This window comes from Manis pentadactyla, chromosome 5 (genome assembly GCF_030020395.1).
Source record: "Manis pentadactyla isolate mManPen7 chromosome 5, mManPen7.hap1, whole genome shotgun sequence".
NCBI classification, from domain to species: Eukaryota; Metazoa; Chordata; class Mammalia; order Pholidota; family Manidae; genus Manis; species Manis pentadactyla.
In genome coordinates, this window is record NC_080023.1 from 159,214,895 (window position 1) to 159,231,316 (window position 16,422).

The 16,422-nt window shown below is 48.1% G+C and overlaps 1 protein-coding gene across 2 annotated transcripts in view; it reads left to right on the plus strand.

The window, feature by feature from the left end:
- Positions 1 to 16,422, plus strand: part of ADIG (adipogenin) — a 32,840-nt gene that overhangs the window by 11,463 nt on the left and 4,955 nt on the right. For both annotated transcript variants that reach the window (XR_008997946.1, XM_036902294.2), the window contains one exon: positions 14,928 to 15,147. The gene's annotated coding sequence lies outside the window, so the exon portion shown is untranslated. The remainder of the gene's footprint in view (positions 1 to 14,927; positions 15,148 to 16,422) is intronic.

Sequence of the window (16,422 nt, forward strand, 5' to 3'; positions counted from 1 at the left end):
TCTATCTATCTATCTATCTATCTATCTATCTATCTATCTATCTATCTGTCTGTCTGTCTGTCTGTCTGTCTGTCTATCTATCTATCTATCTATCTGTCTGTCTATGTATCTATCTAACCATCTAACCATCTATCTATCTATCTAATCTATCCAACCATCTATCCATACATACGTACATACATATATCTACCTACCTACCAACCTACCTATTCTGGCTGTTTGCCTACCCTCCCCCTACCCTCCCTTAATCTCTGGGTTCCTTGTGATCCCCAAGACTGTTAATACCAAATTCAGTATGAGTGCCTGACCTGAACATTCAATGTGCCCAATACTTAGCAGTTGAGTGAGCAGATGAATGTTGTTGCATTCCCTTTGTTAGGTAAAATAAAACAAAGAAACAACACTCTTACTTCCAGAACAGTAATTTTTCAAACTCCAGAGTTCTATAAATATTTTATTTGAATTTAATCTTTATTATATTCTTGAGTTTTAAAAACAAGGAACGACATCACACACAATCAAGTGTATTACTTCCCAAATATTTTTTGTCCATCAAATTATATAGATTGTATGATCTGTCAGTGCTTTAAATGGAACTTACAAAATGAGTTCACAATAGTGTCTTTGTTCTCTCTTGTTCATTGAGAAGAGATTCCACTGCCAAAAAATGTGAAAATGTGCAAACCACATCCTTGGACCAGCGCTGGTTTGTCTGCTCTAGGCTAATGCTCTTGTGCATCAGTTCACAAAGTTACTGGGTCAGTTCTCCCTACCCTCTTTGTTTGTTCATCTCAGTGGCCACTCATTCAGTTGTCATTTACTTACTCAACAAATTCCAGTGGGACTATAAGCTCCCAGATGCCAGACAAGGGTTTATTCTCTTGACACATGTGTCTGTAGCACCCATTGTGGGCTGGCTCAATATAGGTGCTCATGAAATATTTGCTCAGTGAAAGAAATGCTCACTGCCTCACTGATGGGCACAGGGGTATCTCAGCCCTTGGGGTGTCCACAGAGACTGGTCCAGGAGGAAGACACAGGGCTGGTCCACCACATTATGTTGCACTAACGCTGATGGGAAAGGTCTGAGTGGGGGTGACTGGAGTCAGTGTTGTTTTTGAATAAAGCTCCCCACAAAGTGAATGGGACAGAGTTTGCTCTCTCTGTGAACTGAAGCTTAAAATCATATGTGTTGGCCTTGTGAGAAGGCTAATGACCCAATCCTAGCAAGATAGCTCTGTTGGAACTCCCTCCCTCCTCCTAAATATTTTTCTGTTAATTCATGATTGTATAAAAAGTGCAAAAAATTGCACATGAAATCCACCTTTCCCTCCTATCTCCAATCCACAAGAATAGTATTGTGAGCAGTTTGGGATATATGCTGTAAAATTTTATGCTTCATAAATATATATGGACAACATATATATGATCTAATTCATTTATATAGTAATGCATATACTACCTGTAGCATTTTATAGGAGACCTTTCTCACTTGATAATATCTGTTCATGGAAACATAGTGATCTATATTGTTCTCTGCAGGCTGTATGATATTTCATTTTGTGAGCAAACTGCACTTTAACCAGCCTCCTATGACGGACTTTTTCTTTTTCCTTTCTTTCCTCTTTTTGTCTGCTCTCCTAAACTATACTGCATTGTCTTGGAAAAATTGTGCACTTATGCTGAAGATAACCCCCCAGATTAAGAAACATCCAGTCCAAAGGTATGTACATTGAAAATTTGGAGCCATATTGCCCAGTGGTTTCCCAGGAAGGTCGTACCCAGTCACTCAGCAGCTGCCGGTTTGTTTCCTGATGCTGACATTCTTGGCTGGGAGCTATTGCTCTTTTTAGTCTTTACTAGTGTCTTTACTTGATTTAACTCACCCATCTTTTACTATTAGGGCAGTTGAGTATCTTTTTTCACATGCTGAGTGTCTGATGGATCAGAGAGGCTGGAGGACCTCTTTTGAGTCTAGTGTAACAGATCCCTTTCATCACAGTGGCCAACTGCACACGGATAGCTTGTGGAATAAGTCATTTTTACAAATTTTATATATATTTTGCTCTTGGGTAGCTCTGAGATCTCTGCCATAAGAGTTAATGTCAAACAACCTCTCTGGATACCAAACACCTGTAAACCCCTAGGCACATGCCCCCATATTGAACCCAAGCTCCAAATGGATCACCCCCACACAGTTTAAATGTATCTGTGGTAGAAAAATAGCCTGAATCTCAAAGCCCAGCTTCACAACTTACCAGCTGTGGGACCCTGGGGAAGTTACATAACTTCTCCAAGCCTCAGTTTCCTTTTCTGACCTGCGCATGCCCATGGTAGCGGTCCAAGGGAAGGCTCGTGGAGCTGACTCAGACAGGTTTGCTTTCATGTGATAGGTAAAGTCAGGCCTCCTGACTCCTTGGAGTGGTAGAAAGATTGGCATTTGATCCTACATCTCTCACTTGGTGCATCTCTCTGAGCTATTCCTTTATTTGCAAAATAAGTGTCATTCTAATATTTGCTGTTGTCCACACACACCTCTTCCCAGACCTCCACCACTAACTGCCACCTCAGTGCTACAATCCCTGGGACCAGGCTGCAGTCCTGATGCTTCCCACCACCTCTGCAGCCAAAGCGCTTGCAGACAAATTCTCTCCAGGGCTCAGCAGCAGGAGGGACCCAACTGACTCTTGCTTGCAAACCAGCAATGGGCAGGTCCCTTCTGGCAGGGCTACAGATTTCCTCTCTTGCTTCACAACAAAGCAGAAGGAGAAGGCTCTCATGGCGCTGAGGGCCCTCCACAACTCTGGGATTCTCCACCCTCACCCTCCCCTCCCATCAGGCATTGCCAGCCCCTCCCAGGTTGTCCAGCAGATGCTCATAGAATATGAGAATATCTTTTTCTTGATACTTGCCAACCCTGGGTGATAGCAATCTTTTTTGGTATTTGCCAATCTGACAGGTGAAAATATTTCATCACTTTAATTTTCGTTTCCTTAATTACTTGTGAGGGTCAATGTCTTTTCATATTGAGCATTGACATTTTATCCTCAGTGGCTGTTGATTCTTATCTGCTGTCTACTTTTCTATCAGACACAGTTTTGGGGGTGTTTTTTCCTCATCGATTTCTAGGAACTCTCTATATAGACTAAGTGATAAATCCGTATCATTTGTTGCAAATATTTCTTCTCAGCTGATCACTAACTTTGTTTATGGAGCTTTTGTTATACAGAAGTTTTCAATTTTGATGTAATCCAACCTCAGGTGTTTTCATTATGGCTTCTGGATTTTATTTTGCTTGGGGAGATGTTCCCCACCATCCCTTATTTCTTCTCAACTTTTTTCTCATCAAACCCTAATGCATGCTCCTATCTACCCAGAGAAATTCCTTTGTACTTAGCAGCATAATAACCTACTGGGAGCTTTGCAAACCTCATTCTCTCCCTGGTGCGTACTCACTGTTTCTTTAAAACTGAGTTCCAACATCACCTCCCCCAGGAAGTCTTCTCTCCTCAGCCCTATCCCACTCTGGTCACTGCTCTGTCCCTTGGGGCTGTTCACCCATCTTAGGTGGTTTGTAGGCTGCCCTTTGGTGGAACACAGTTTTGCTTTGAAATATTTGTTGGAGCACTTATCATAGGCCAAATATTTTGCATACATTACTTTATCCTCCCAACCCTATGTGTTCTGTTATCATCACCATCACCCCAATTTTTCAGGGGAGCAGGAAGATTGAGATATTTTCCCATGGTCCCCCATCGAGAGGACAGCCCCAGACCCAGACAGGCTGACTCCAGAGCCTCAGGCCCTCAGCCACTGTGCTAGATGTCTCCTGCTGCTGCCATAACAAATTGCCACAAATTTCATGGCTTATGCAACACCAATTTATTATTTTAGAGGTCTGGAAGCGAGAGGCCAAAACAGTGTCCCTAGGCTAAAATCAAGCAATTGGCAGGGCTATATTCTCTTCTGGAAGCTCGAGGGGAGAACCCACCTTCCAGCTTCTGGAGGCCACCCGGCTTCCTCAGCAATCGGGCCCCTTCCAACCTCAAAGCCGACGGTGGCCAGCTGGGACTTTCCCATGCTGCCATCTCTCTGGTTTTCACCCTTCTGCCTCTCTCTTTGCCAGCTGAGGACCTTCGGGATGACACTGGGCCCACCCAGGTCACCCAGGATAACCTCCCCAACTGGAGGTCAGCTGACTGGCAATGTTAATCCAATTTTAATCCCCTCTTGCCTTGAAAAGGAACATATTCACAGATTCTGGGGATTAGGACCTGGACACCTTTTTGTGGGGAGGACAGTATTCTTCTATGCTGCTTCTCCAAACCGTAGTCGCCTGCCTCTACCCCCAGGGGTCCATCCCTGCTTCAGCCCCTCGGGAGCTGTGGCTTACACAGGTACATCAGGATCGCCCAGGAGGCTTAAAGCCCAGATGGCTTCTCCCCACCCCAGAGCTTCTAATTCAGTACTTCCCGGTCTAGCACTGAGAATGGGCAGCACAGATTCACGTATCCACATTTTCTAGTTACTAAATCAAGCATCCAGTTTTAAATGCAAATCTGTTAGAATTAAATCAAATTAAACTTTCAGTTCCTCATTTACACTAATCACATTTCAATGGCTCAGTAGCCACACGTGGCAAGTAATTACTGTATTGGCCAACACAGTTCTATTTGTCACCCAGGGAAATATAAAGTTATATATATATTATACAAAGTAATTTGATTAAGTGACTCGGGCAGGGACAAGCTACTGTCTACAACCTTGTTCAAAGGGAGGATCAAACCTCAAACCCCTGCAAACTTGCAGGACCTCTCTGGCGTGTGGCCAACAGTCATCTTCCAATTGTTGTCACTTAGGGCTCCAGGATTATCATCACTTCTGATTCTTTTTTTTTCCGAGAGAAATTGAAATTAGAGAATTTTAAAATGTGAGACCTCCTCATGTTCAAATAATGGCAAGCTATGTTAAATGCGTTCAAATCCAGTGGGGATGGCCACTCGGCCGCTTCAGAGGGAGACTGGTCGAGCCTGATCTTCTGGCTGGGAACATTCATCTCAGAGGTCATGGACAGTTTGTTCTTCTCCCCTAGCCATCTCAAAAATGCAGGCTGCCACTCCCAGGAGGGCTATGTGACAATTTCAAGGCAATACACCCATTCCCACCCCAATCTTGGAATTCTCTGGGCCATTCCCTGAATCCCAGTAGCATAAAGATGCTCCCAGCAGGGCTGCCCAGACCTGGCTGCACCATGAAATCACCTGGGAAACTTCCAACAGTACTGATGCCCAGGTCCTCTTTCCAGTGCCTTTGGTGCAGCTGGCCTGAAGTACGGCCTGGGCATTGGGACTTTGAAAGGCTGCCTGGGTGATTTCAAGGCACAGTCAGGATTGACAACTACTGGTCTGTGGGCTTGGTCTCCACACCTAGAATGCAGCTCCTCGGCCCCAGGGGTCTCCTAGTTCTCTTGCTCTTGCCCACCTTGACCAGCTGAAGGGCACACTCCTAGCTGGACCTTTCTCTGTCTCCTGGCTCACACTCAGATCTGATTCAAGAAGATAAATAGTATTGATTATATCTCAAAATGTTTTTATTCTTGTTGTCCATAGCACAAAATAGTTATGCTTGCAATTTTTACAATGCAGAGATCAGCTCTAGCAGAATTCTGATGTGGGAGAAATGAGAGCATCACTGAACAATTCAAAGAATAAGCACACTGGTTGGAATGAGCCAGTCTTGTCTTAAGGGGACAGTTAAATGCCTTACAGGGATTTTAGGAGCTCAGTTAAGGTGATACCCAAAAATGCAGTATCTCAGAGCTGCCCTGCTCCCATCCTGTCCCCACAGAAATTGCTTCCTAGATGGCAGTGTTGCTGAGTACTGATGTTCAGGTTGTGCACTGCATAAGAATGCTACATCCAAAGAGGCCCCATCCACAGTGTAGTGATGTACTAAGTTATGTGAGAGTACCTGCGTGGATGTGGAGAAGCCAGACCTTCTGGCAAGACCTAAAGCAGCAGAGCCCACGCTGGCACATAAGGCCATGTACATGTTCATGGGAGGGTATGGACCTACAAGTTCCTGGCATATCTGTGTGCACATGGTTATGCCCTGAGATTGCCATTCAATCTGCTCTCTGAGGCCTGATTCCCTTTCTTTAACTCAGAACCTGATGTGTCATTTCAGCTGGGGGTTGAGGTAGGGTGTGACCAGGTGTGTTCATGCGGCGTATGTACCTAGCATCTGGGAATGTGTATGAGTGGGAGAGATGGGCCCATTGTTCCTCTTCAAGCTGTTGAGGTTGTTCGGTAAGACACTAACTGCTATCCCTGTGTGACAAACAATCCCCAAATTGAACTGTAAAAATATCATTCATTAAAGCAGTGCTCATTATTCATGCCATGCATCTGCTGGACAGCTGAGGGTTAGCTGGTCTGACCTAGATTCTTCTGGGTGGCTCCACTTCAAGCTGTAGGTCTGGCTGAACTTGCTCCTGCTGACGGTTTGGCTCTGGCCTGTGCCGTGTGTGTTCTTTCTGGGACCTAGGCTGCAGCCATCCACGGATAGCTCTTCCTGCAGTGGGAAGTGCAAGAGGGCCACCCCACCATTAAGGCACATTCAGTCCTTGGTAACATTCCATTGGCCAAAGCATGTCACATGCCCAAAGCCCAAGTCAATGGATGGTGTGTGTGTGTGTGTGTGTGTGTGTGTGTGTGTGTGTGTGTGTCAGGAGCCTCTGCGTGGAGTAGGAGGAACTGCAAAGCCACATGATAAAGGCCATAAGTGGAGGCAGGGATAATGAATAGAGAGCAGTAATTCAATCTACACAATACTAACTTATATGACAGAGAGACAACACAGGCTGCACACTTAGGATGTTTTTAGAGGAAGACATTTTCAAGCATTGTAAAATATAGCAGTAGGACCAAAAATAATTGAGTTCTACCAAAAACCTCCTGCATCCCAGGGTCCAAACCACGGAAATGCCAGCTTTCCCTCCTTGTGTCTTTGCTGTGCCCTCTTCATAGTCAGGGATGGTTGTGACTGGGTGTGTCTGATTCCTCTGAGCATTCAGCATTCCTGTGTCCTCATCCCACGCTGAACCATAGGCTGATGTCCACATTCTTCACATTGCCTGTAAAACAGTCCAATTCCTGAGGCATTGGCTGGTGATGTTGATTTCCTGGATGTTTGGAGAGAAGATGAAAGACAGGGTCCCATCACACACCATTCCTCCATGGTGCCCACTCCTGGCAAGCCATTCATTCCCCTCTGTCCCTCCTTTGACTTCACCCCTGCTTCTTACTCACTCAACCAAGTAAAGCTTGGCATTTCCCCAACAGTGACCACCTGTTGTTCCTCCAGCATGCCCTGTTAGGGATTTATCTCAATCCATCTCGCTATGATGTATCATCATCCAATGATAATCATGAGATGGGGGAATCTGCAAAACAGAGCAGTTGATACAAGGCAGAGCTGGGGCTGAGTCCAGGCCACTGGTGTTCCCTCCCTGACCACATGCTGCATCTGGCCGGGGCGGGGTGGCGGGGGGTGGAGAAAGTCACAATTAAGGGGAAAAGTTGCACAAAGGCTTATTGAATAGTGGTTGAGGACATGGCTATGGAGCATAGAGGGAGAGTGAGCTCATGTGTGTGGAGAGAGGGCTTTGCATTCCAGAAAGCTCTGAGCAGGTGAGAGGGCTGGCCTGGCCATCTGACCCCGTAGGGTATTTTGTCCACAGGCTGGCCCCATAAACCTCTGGCCACTCGCTGCAGGACAGGATCTAGATGCAGCTCACAGGCTGAGCAGGCTTGGGCAAATCGCTTGTCTGTCTGAATGGCAGGTGGGAAGTGCCCAGGAGCAACACATATTTACTGAAGCAGCATTTGTTGAGAACTTCCTGTTCTAGACTCTTGTGTATGTTAGCTTCTAGGAACTGGCCACAGTCAGGGCTCAATAAACATTCACTATCTGAATGAAGTAGCTCTTAGACCAAATGAGGCAGTCTCGTATGAAGATGAGGAAGCCCAGGATTGCCAGGTTCACAAGCTCCCAAAGACCCTGTCACTAATAAATGACAGATCTAAGGATTCAAAGTAAGTCTTGTCTGACACTTGAGCCAAAGTTCTTAACTTCCAAACAAATGGGTCTGGTTATCTATTGCTTAGTGGGCACGTAGTCAGTGCTCAGTAAATGCCTCAAAACATTATAAGTGGAGACAACTAATCGTGCCGCATTCTTAGGATCTGTGCGCTTTTCTGCCCACACATGCACCAACGAAACATTGAAAACAAAACAAAAAAGTCAGCTGTGTCTGTAAAGCTCAGAACAGATTTTGCGGATGTGCTGAGGGCCTGTTCTTTCGCCAACAGGGGGACTGGTTGTTTCACGGCAACTGTGATCTTGGAACTTGACACCTTTAGAACTCCTCGGGTTTTATTTCATTTCTGCTCTTTCCTGCATCCCTGTCTGACCTCCTCAAAAAGTTCACCCAAAGAAATGATTGCTCCCCTCTCACCGCTTTGCTGTCAAAATGGTGACACAGTGGACAGCCTTCTGTTTTTGTTTTGTCACCACAGTTTTCAAACTGTCACGAAAACACACAGATGTGGGTAATTTCAAAGTGAATCACAAAGCAACTAAGGAAACCGAACTGGGAGCCAGCATGGGGTACCAAACAGATTCACAGGAGGTGCGCTGACTAGCAGCTTTCTTGAAAAGCGTAAACAGAGCAGAACAGCCAATTTTATAATTAACTGGGAATCAGCCTCCAGTTAAGCTTCTGCTTAGTGAAAATGGCCAAGCTGTTGCCCAGGGAGAGCTGGTGCCCTGCCTCTTCCTTCAGGCACTGGCAGACCTGAGCTTCCTTAGCTTTTAGCTTTACCATATTTGAGTATGTTTCAGGATGTCAGCGTCTGTAGCTCAGAGTAGAGATCACTGGGAAAAAGGCACAGGCCAGGGTCTTAGGGTAAGGACAGGCTGTGTGCATAATGAACAAGGGGGCCCTTGTTCAAAAATTATTTAGAATTTCATGATGATGGTAGCAGAGCATTAAACCAAGCAGGAGGCCCTTCTATGCCTGGGCCCTGTGTAGTGCTCAGGTCATACATCCATGACGCTGGGCCCGGTACCGGGTCACACCTCCACCTCCAGAGCTGGGAGACATCGAAGGGTGGGCTCTCAAGCTGTGGGCAAAACACAGCCTCAGGGACTCCAGGGCACAAGATCACAGAAAAAGGAGGCCAGGTATGCAGCAGGAACAAAATCAGCAAGTCCTGGCTGGAAAACAACAAATTCAATAGAGCAATCCTTTTGGGAAGGCAATTTGGTAAGAGGTGTCACAAGTTTGATTCAGTGATTCTTCTAGCTCGTTCTACTGTTATCTCTGCACAAAGGAACAAGATGATAAATCTGAGGGTGCTTATTACAGTGTTACTTGTGATATTGACGAATGAAAACAACTGGAACATCTGTCAAAGGGGGATGGGTTACAAACCATGCTGTCTCCCCTGCTGAGGGCATTTCAAGTCAAACGCGCTGGGTGGGTGACCCTCTTGTGATTCAGCTGCTCAACGATATCGTCTAGGACCCAGTTCTTAAAATTTCTGTTTATTGCTGTATGTGGCATCCACTTTGTTTTAAGCCTGGATTCCCGTCCTGTGACTGCCAACTCCTTGAGGCTACTTACTATTCATCCATGTCTAGAGCAAGTTGTCTAGACCCCAGAATCCCCAACAGAAGTCCTGAGTGTTACCTTCCTTGAATCAATTCCTGTGACTGGAGGAATGCATATAATGAGTCTTTTTCTTTTTTTTTTAAATATTAGCTTATTGAGGTATAATTCATATACCATGTAATTCACCCATTTGAAGTTTTTTGGATATTCACAGGGTTGTGCAACCACTATCACAATTGATCTTAGAACATCTCATTACCCCAAAAGAAATGCAGTATTCATTAGCAGGCATTCACACAGTGGCCTAATCAAAGTTCACCTGAACCTGCTTCTGCGACTAGGCTGGGAGGAGGTCATGGCTGCCACATAATGGCAGGGGTGCGGGGCATGAATGGAAAGAATGTTGGAAAGGTGACCACAATGTCCCACTTGCCTGTGCTCCACTCACTCGTGACGTTGTGACATCCCTTTATCCTCCTCTTCCCCATGATGCTGATGGCCCCCTGCAAAGTGCCTGACAGAGACTCACCTTCCCTACCCGACACCAAGTTCTAATTTTGAGATTGGCTCTCATGCAACAAGAAAGGGCAAGATCTCATATAAAAGGGAGGCAATGGCCAGGATGGGGGAGGCCCAGCCTTGGCAGAGGGGACAAATTATGCAAAGACATGGAGGTCTGAGAGAGACTGGAGAGCTCAAAAATTTGTAACTAGAAAGCAAAGTTCATGCAGGGAAATGGCAAATGATGAGGCTCATGTGTTTTGTCAAGCTCACATTTCTAGCAGTCTCCTCTATATTTTTTCTCTGCTATTCAATGCATAAAAGTTCCTAAATTCCATAGGTCCTTCGTAGATTTTTCTCTCGCCCCACCCCACAGAATGCTTCTTAATCTGAATACAATATTGATGTCTTTATCCTTTTTGTTAGCATTTATTCAGTATTTGTTCATCTGTTTTACTTTGAACCTTTGCTCTTTTACATTACGTGTGCTTTTCCCCTCAGCCTCACTGAGATATACTTGACATATAACACCTTGTAAATTTAAGGTGTGCAATATATACAAATATATTGTAAATGATTACAATAAGGTTAGTTCATATCTCCACCACCTCACATAATTACCTTTTGTGGGTGTGTGCATCTAGTGAGAACATTTCGGATCTTCTTTCTTAGCAACTTGCAAGAATAACAGTATTAACAGTATTGATAACTGTAGCCATCATGCCGTACATTAGATTCCCAGAACTTATTCATCTTATAACTGGAAGTTTGTGCCCTTTGACCAACATCTGCATGTTTCCCCAACCTCCAAGTTCCTGGCAACCACCTCTGTTTTTATGAGTTCAACTTTTTTAGACTCCACACACCAAGTGAGATCATACAGAATTTGTCTTTCTCTATCCAACTTATTTCACTTAGCGTAATGCCCTCAAGGTCAATCCATGTTGTTGCAAATGGTGGGATTGCCCGTTCATGTGCCTGACAACCCCTCAGTCTCGGTTCAACACCTTGAGAGAATCCGATGGGCTCATTGCTCTGTAGATGTTGGCCTGTTCAGATCTGGCTGGAGGAGGGGAGGGTACAAGGTGGTCACATGTTATAAACAGAAAACTAGGGCTATGGAAGTCAGATGTCAGATTCATAGATGAGGGGTGGAGGGGTGGGGGAGTGTAGACACTTTGGGTAACTGTCTGGTGGGGTGAGTCAGGGGCTTCCCTGCCATTTCCTCACGTGTCTTGGTGTTTAATTCCCTTGTATTAATGTTCGCTCTGCCATATGTGTGTCAGAGATTGTTCACCTTGCCCAAGAAGTAGAAAGCAGCAGAGCCATCTGGCCCCTCTCCATCCTCTTCAGCATTATTTATTCCCAAGTGCTTCAAAAGGGGCCATGGGTGAACGGGTCCATGTGCAGAGACTAATCTCATGTCTGGCACTCCCAAGAGTCATGCTTGGGAAGCTCGCCCAGCTTCCAGAGGTGCCAGGCAGATTCCTGGAGAAGCACAGAGCCTTGGGCAGACCCCATCATGGGCAGGGCTTTGTCTGACTTCCCTCCTCCCTCCCGGTTTGCCGCCACCTGGGCCCCTCCTTGGGCCGAGTGACTCAGTTTTCCCAGGAACCCCCCCTGTGAGCTCCCTGTCAAGTGCTCTGGCTCCCAGCCGTCTTCGGCGGGGAGCTGGCCCATAATGGCTTTTGACTGGAGGTGGAGAGGACACAGCAGAGGGATGAGCGGAAAGAAGCGGATGGCAGTGGGGGCGAAGGCCGTCTCCCAGAGGGTGAGGGTCCCCAGCTGGGCCTGCTGGGTGGGAGGGAAGGCCGTGAGAGACAGTCTGCACGTGAGCCGGAGCGTCAAAGGGCTGGGCCCCCCGCCCGGGCCAATGCAGGGCCCTCATCCCTGGTCTCCCTGCTCAGTCCTTGCTCCCTGCACTGTGCCATCAGTTCTCCACAAAACACTCAAACTGGTCCTTTAATGACATAAATTAGATTTATATCCTCCTTAGATTGATTCTTTCAACAAATATTTATGAATGCCTATATTTGCCAGGTACTGTTTTAGGTGCTGGGGTTACAGCAGTGAACACAAAACAAAGTCTGTGCCCTTAGTGATATTTGAGTGGAATGCCAAGTCCTCTGCTCAAAATTCCTGAATGTCTGCCCATCTCTCCCAGATAACAGGCAACCACGCGTCCCCATTATCCATTACTGCCAGAGAAACCCCCCCAAACTTAGCAGTAGGAAGCAACTACTATTATTACTATTATCAGTCTCACTGTTCAGGGTCTGGAAGGGCTCAGCTAAGCAGTTCTCATTCGGGGACGCTTGCACTTCCCGTCAGATGGTGGCAGGCTGGTGTCGTCTCAGAGGTTTTGTCACTAGCATGTCTGGCAGTAGACGTGACTGTCAGTGGGCCTTACCTGGGATTCTCGCCTGAAATACCTACAGTTGGACAAGAGTCCCGAGAGAGACAGAGAAGAGGCAGAGAGACAAAGAGTGAGCACACCAGCAAGGAAAGCTGTCTCCTGCCTATGTTGTCTTTGGAGGAAAGACAGCCTCCGTTCTGGGCCTTCTGTTTCCCTGACTCCAGCCCTTACTCGGGGAGGATAATTTGACTCCTCTTGATGGGGTGAGAGTCCAACAATCGCGGGACATGCAAAGCGATATCATTGCTTACGAGGCTTTACAGAGGCAGCCCTGGGCCCCTCCTCCTCGTCCCCTCCCGCGGCATCTGTCACTTCATTTCCGCCACCCCAGCCTTCTTGCTGTTCCTCGGCCATGGCCGCACCCCTGCCCCAGAGCCTTTGCTGTGCTGTCCCCTCTGCCAGGGGTGCTCTTCCCCACGGGGTCTCCATGGCTTGTCTCTCCCATCAGAACTGGGCTCGGCTGCCACCCTCTCAGAAGGAGCCTCACCAGCGTCCCTATGTAAAAGCGCCCTGCCCCCGGCACCCTCTAACCCTTTCCCTGCTTTGTGTACCAGTAGAGCACTTGCCACCCCCTGACACGTAGTGCCCTTCTGTGTGCATTCGTCTGTGTCCGCTGCTAGGATGTAAGCTCCCCGAGGCCAGGAACATTGGCCTCTTCACCACTGTGACTCCAGTGCCTGGAACAGAGCCAGCACATTCTCATACTCCATCCTCACTTGCTCAGTGAGCGAGGGGATGAAAAGGCGTCCACATGGAGACTCCCTGGGTTTGGCGTGTAAGTCAGCCCTGCTAGCCGGTGTTTATGAAATGTATGGTCGTCTGGGAGACTCAGATCCCCTAAGGGCCTGATGGCCCACGGCCGTGTCCCCAGTGTGGAATGCAGTCTCCAGTGACACGGAGGTGGCTTTAGGAGACACCCTCCACTGCAGGCAGTCTGCCCGGCACCATGATAAGGCCAGCAATCTAATTTCATACAAAATGGAGGGATTGGGGTCGGGCTGTTTGGACAACTAAATAAAAACAGGAACTTCTTTTGACCCTCGCTCAGGGCGGTGGGAGCCTCTGGGTGGCGTGGAGCCGAGAATGTTAATGTTTCCCACTAACTTCTGCTTACGGCAGGTGATGGTGGATGGTCCGTTTATGGTTGTGGATATTGTTTGCTTTTAAAATAGATTTATTTAAGCAAAAACGTGACCCGTGATTAGGAAAAAATATTTAGTAAATAATTGTACAGGACTCATTACATAGGGGTAACAATTATACAGGTGGTAGGTGAACGTCTGCATTTCAGGGAAACACTAGCTTACTGAAAATATCCTGCGCAGATGGCCCTGTGGTTAGCAGAAGGGGCAAAAGGTCCTGCCATTACAGCAGGACCAGTGCGTCCACCAGTTGGCACAAGCTGGGGGAAGACCCGCAAAATCATGGCTGCCCCGGGGGCATTGGTTTGGTTCCCAAGTACAGGAGAGATGTTGGGAAAAGAATTATGTGGCTGGCTTACTTGTACAACTCAGGCTGCTATAAAAGCAGTTTGGGTTTTTAAACCACCAACGCCTGGTTGACTAACTTGGTCAATACTGGACACGGCTGTTTACTCCCCACCAATCCGCTCATACATGTGGAGGACTCTCTTCTCCAGCTCTCATCTGCTTCCGTCATAATAAGGAAGGAGCCCACCAGGCTGGTGTTCCTTGAGTGTGATCTGAAGACCCCGTTGCATTCAACTAGCCTGGGAAGGATGTTCCAAGGGCAGAGTCCCAGGCCCTGGGCTCGAGCTCCTGGGGCAGGATCTCTGGAGATGGGGTGCAGGAACCTGCAGTCACAACATGTCCCTGTGATTTGGATGGATAGTTTTGCTGTAAGACCATGGCACTTTTCTTATGAAGCACAGTTGAAAGGACAATTCCAACATACATAAGGTCTGGAATAGAGTGTGACTTCTAGGGCACACCCACAGCTTGCCCACACTCTCCATGGCTGGGCCCACGTGGCCCTGTGGTGGTCTCTCCCAGATTTGGGAGGGGTGGTGAGTCCATGGCTATACTGCAGAATCAGAGCACACAGGCGCCTTCCCTCAGCCTGCTCTGTGTCCTAGGGAATGCAGGGCCATAGGTTTAGGTACAGACACTGGTTAATGCATTAGGGTCCCTCGGATTCTCAGGGGTCGTGTTAGATCTCCCCCACTGAAAAGTGGTTGGTGTTAGTGGGTCTTAGGATCAGGTACATGGGTGCTCCTTGCATCCCCATGACTGTGTCTCTCCATGTCTCTGGTTACTGCACGTGGCTGAGAGTGCACCTGTGTGTGCTCAGCGGGTGTTCTCCCTGTGTTGGCAGGCAGAGAAACTGAATCCCAGTGGCTGCAGGACACAGGCCTGTCAGGCCTCTCTGGTGACCTGGGCCTAGACGGTGAACAGCGGGGACTCCTGTGCACCCATACACAGACCAGGTGACCCCTGTGTGCCACTGGCTGGACATCTATGCCTGGTCAATCTGAAGACGACATAAGGCACCTGTCAGAGATGTCACAGACATCTTCGGGGTCTTCAGTTCAGTGGTAAGTAAGTGGCTTAAGGGTAAGTGAAGGCCCAGTCTGCCTTGGGCCTCTGTGATGTCCCCACGTCCTGAGTGGAGCAGTGGCTCTGCTGCAGGGCTGTGTGGATGGCTGCATGCCTGCTTGCATGGCTCTGGGTCCCCAGGGTGCATGTGAGTTTGTCTGCTGCATCTGTCAGTGTCTATATGCCTCTTGCCACCATGGGGCCTGGGTGGGCCTGAAAACTTCGGTTCTTTCTCTGTTACTAGTACAATCAGAATACTTTTTATTCCCATTTGTCTATCCTGCTGGTTTGAAACCTGACAGGCTGTGGACATCCTCTTTCTTGGAATAGACTTGAAAAGGTATGACACAGTGATTAAAATGACAGCACTGAAAGCAGACAGACCTGGGGCCCGGGGCCTGCTCCCCACTTAGCAGCTGGGGATCTCCAGCAAGATCACTGAGCTTCAGCTGCTGTCAGTGGAGGGATCAAGAAAAGTCCCTGTTTCCCAGGGCTGTGTCTGTCATCTTGCTTCCTGCCCGAGTGGGAACTGTCTATGCTCTGTGTGGGATGTGTCTTCTGAGAAGGGGCACTCGGGTACGAAAGGGACCCAGCTCAGTTCCGGGGCTTCTAAGTCTCCTCCAGGTGAGTGGTCTTTATTCCCCAGGGCCCTGGGACTCCTGCAGGCTGCACAGAGGGGCTGCTCTGTGAAGAGACGGTGCACACCTCTCAGATTTTCCTCTTCCTGTTGGTTCCTTGCCTTCCCTGCGTGATGGAAAAACTTGGGCCCTTGAGTGGGCCTTTCCATCAGGCCCATGGGCCTCAGCCGGGAAAATCACCTTCTGGGTCAGTGGGCCTCAGCTAGAAAATCACTTCCTGGGCATTGGGCCTGAGCCGGAAGCTATTGATTTGGTCCTGGGGCTTTGAGCTTTGAACCTGAGAAATCACTTCTTGGGCAGGAAACTGCCCCCTGAGGCTCTGGCCTTGGAGGAGGCAGGGAGGCAGCTGGTCCCGACTGCCTCTCTGTACTGCATCCCACAGCAGCAGGGGCTGAGGGGCAGCAGGCGCAGGCTAGGAGGGAGGAAGCCTTCCACATGGACTCTGCCAACTTGGAGCAAGCCGTGCTGCTCCTGCAGAGGGGCAGGCAGCCCCCAGGAGTCACCTGTGCCTGGGGCAAGGGTTTCCTGTGGGTGAGGATGCTGCCCAAGGCACTGGTGGCCCATCCTCGGGCACCAGTACATCCCGCAGCACCCACCTCACTCCTTCCTTTCTGCCGGGCCCACAGCATGACAGTT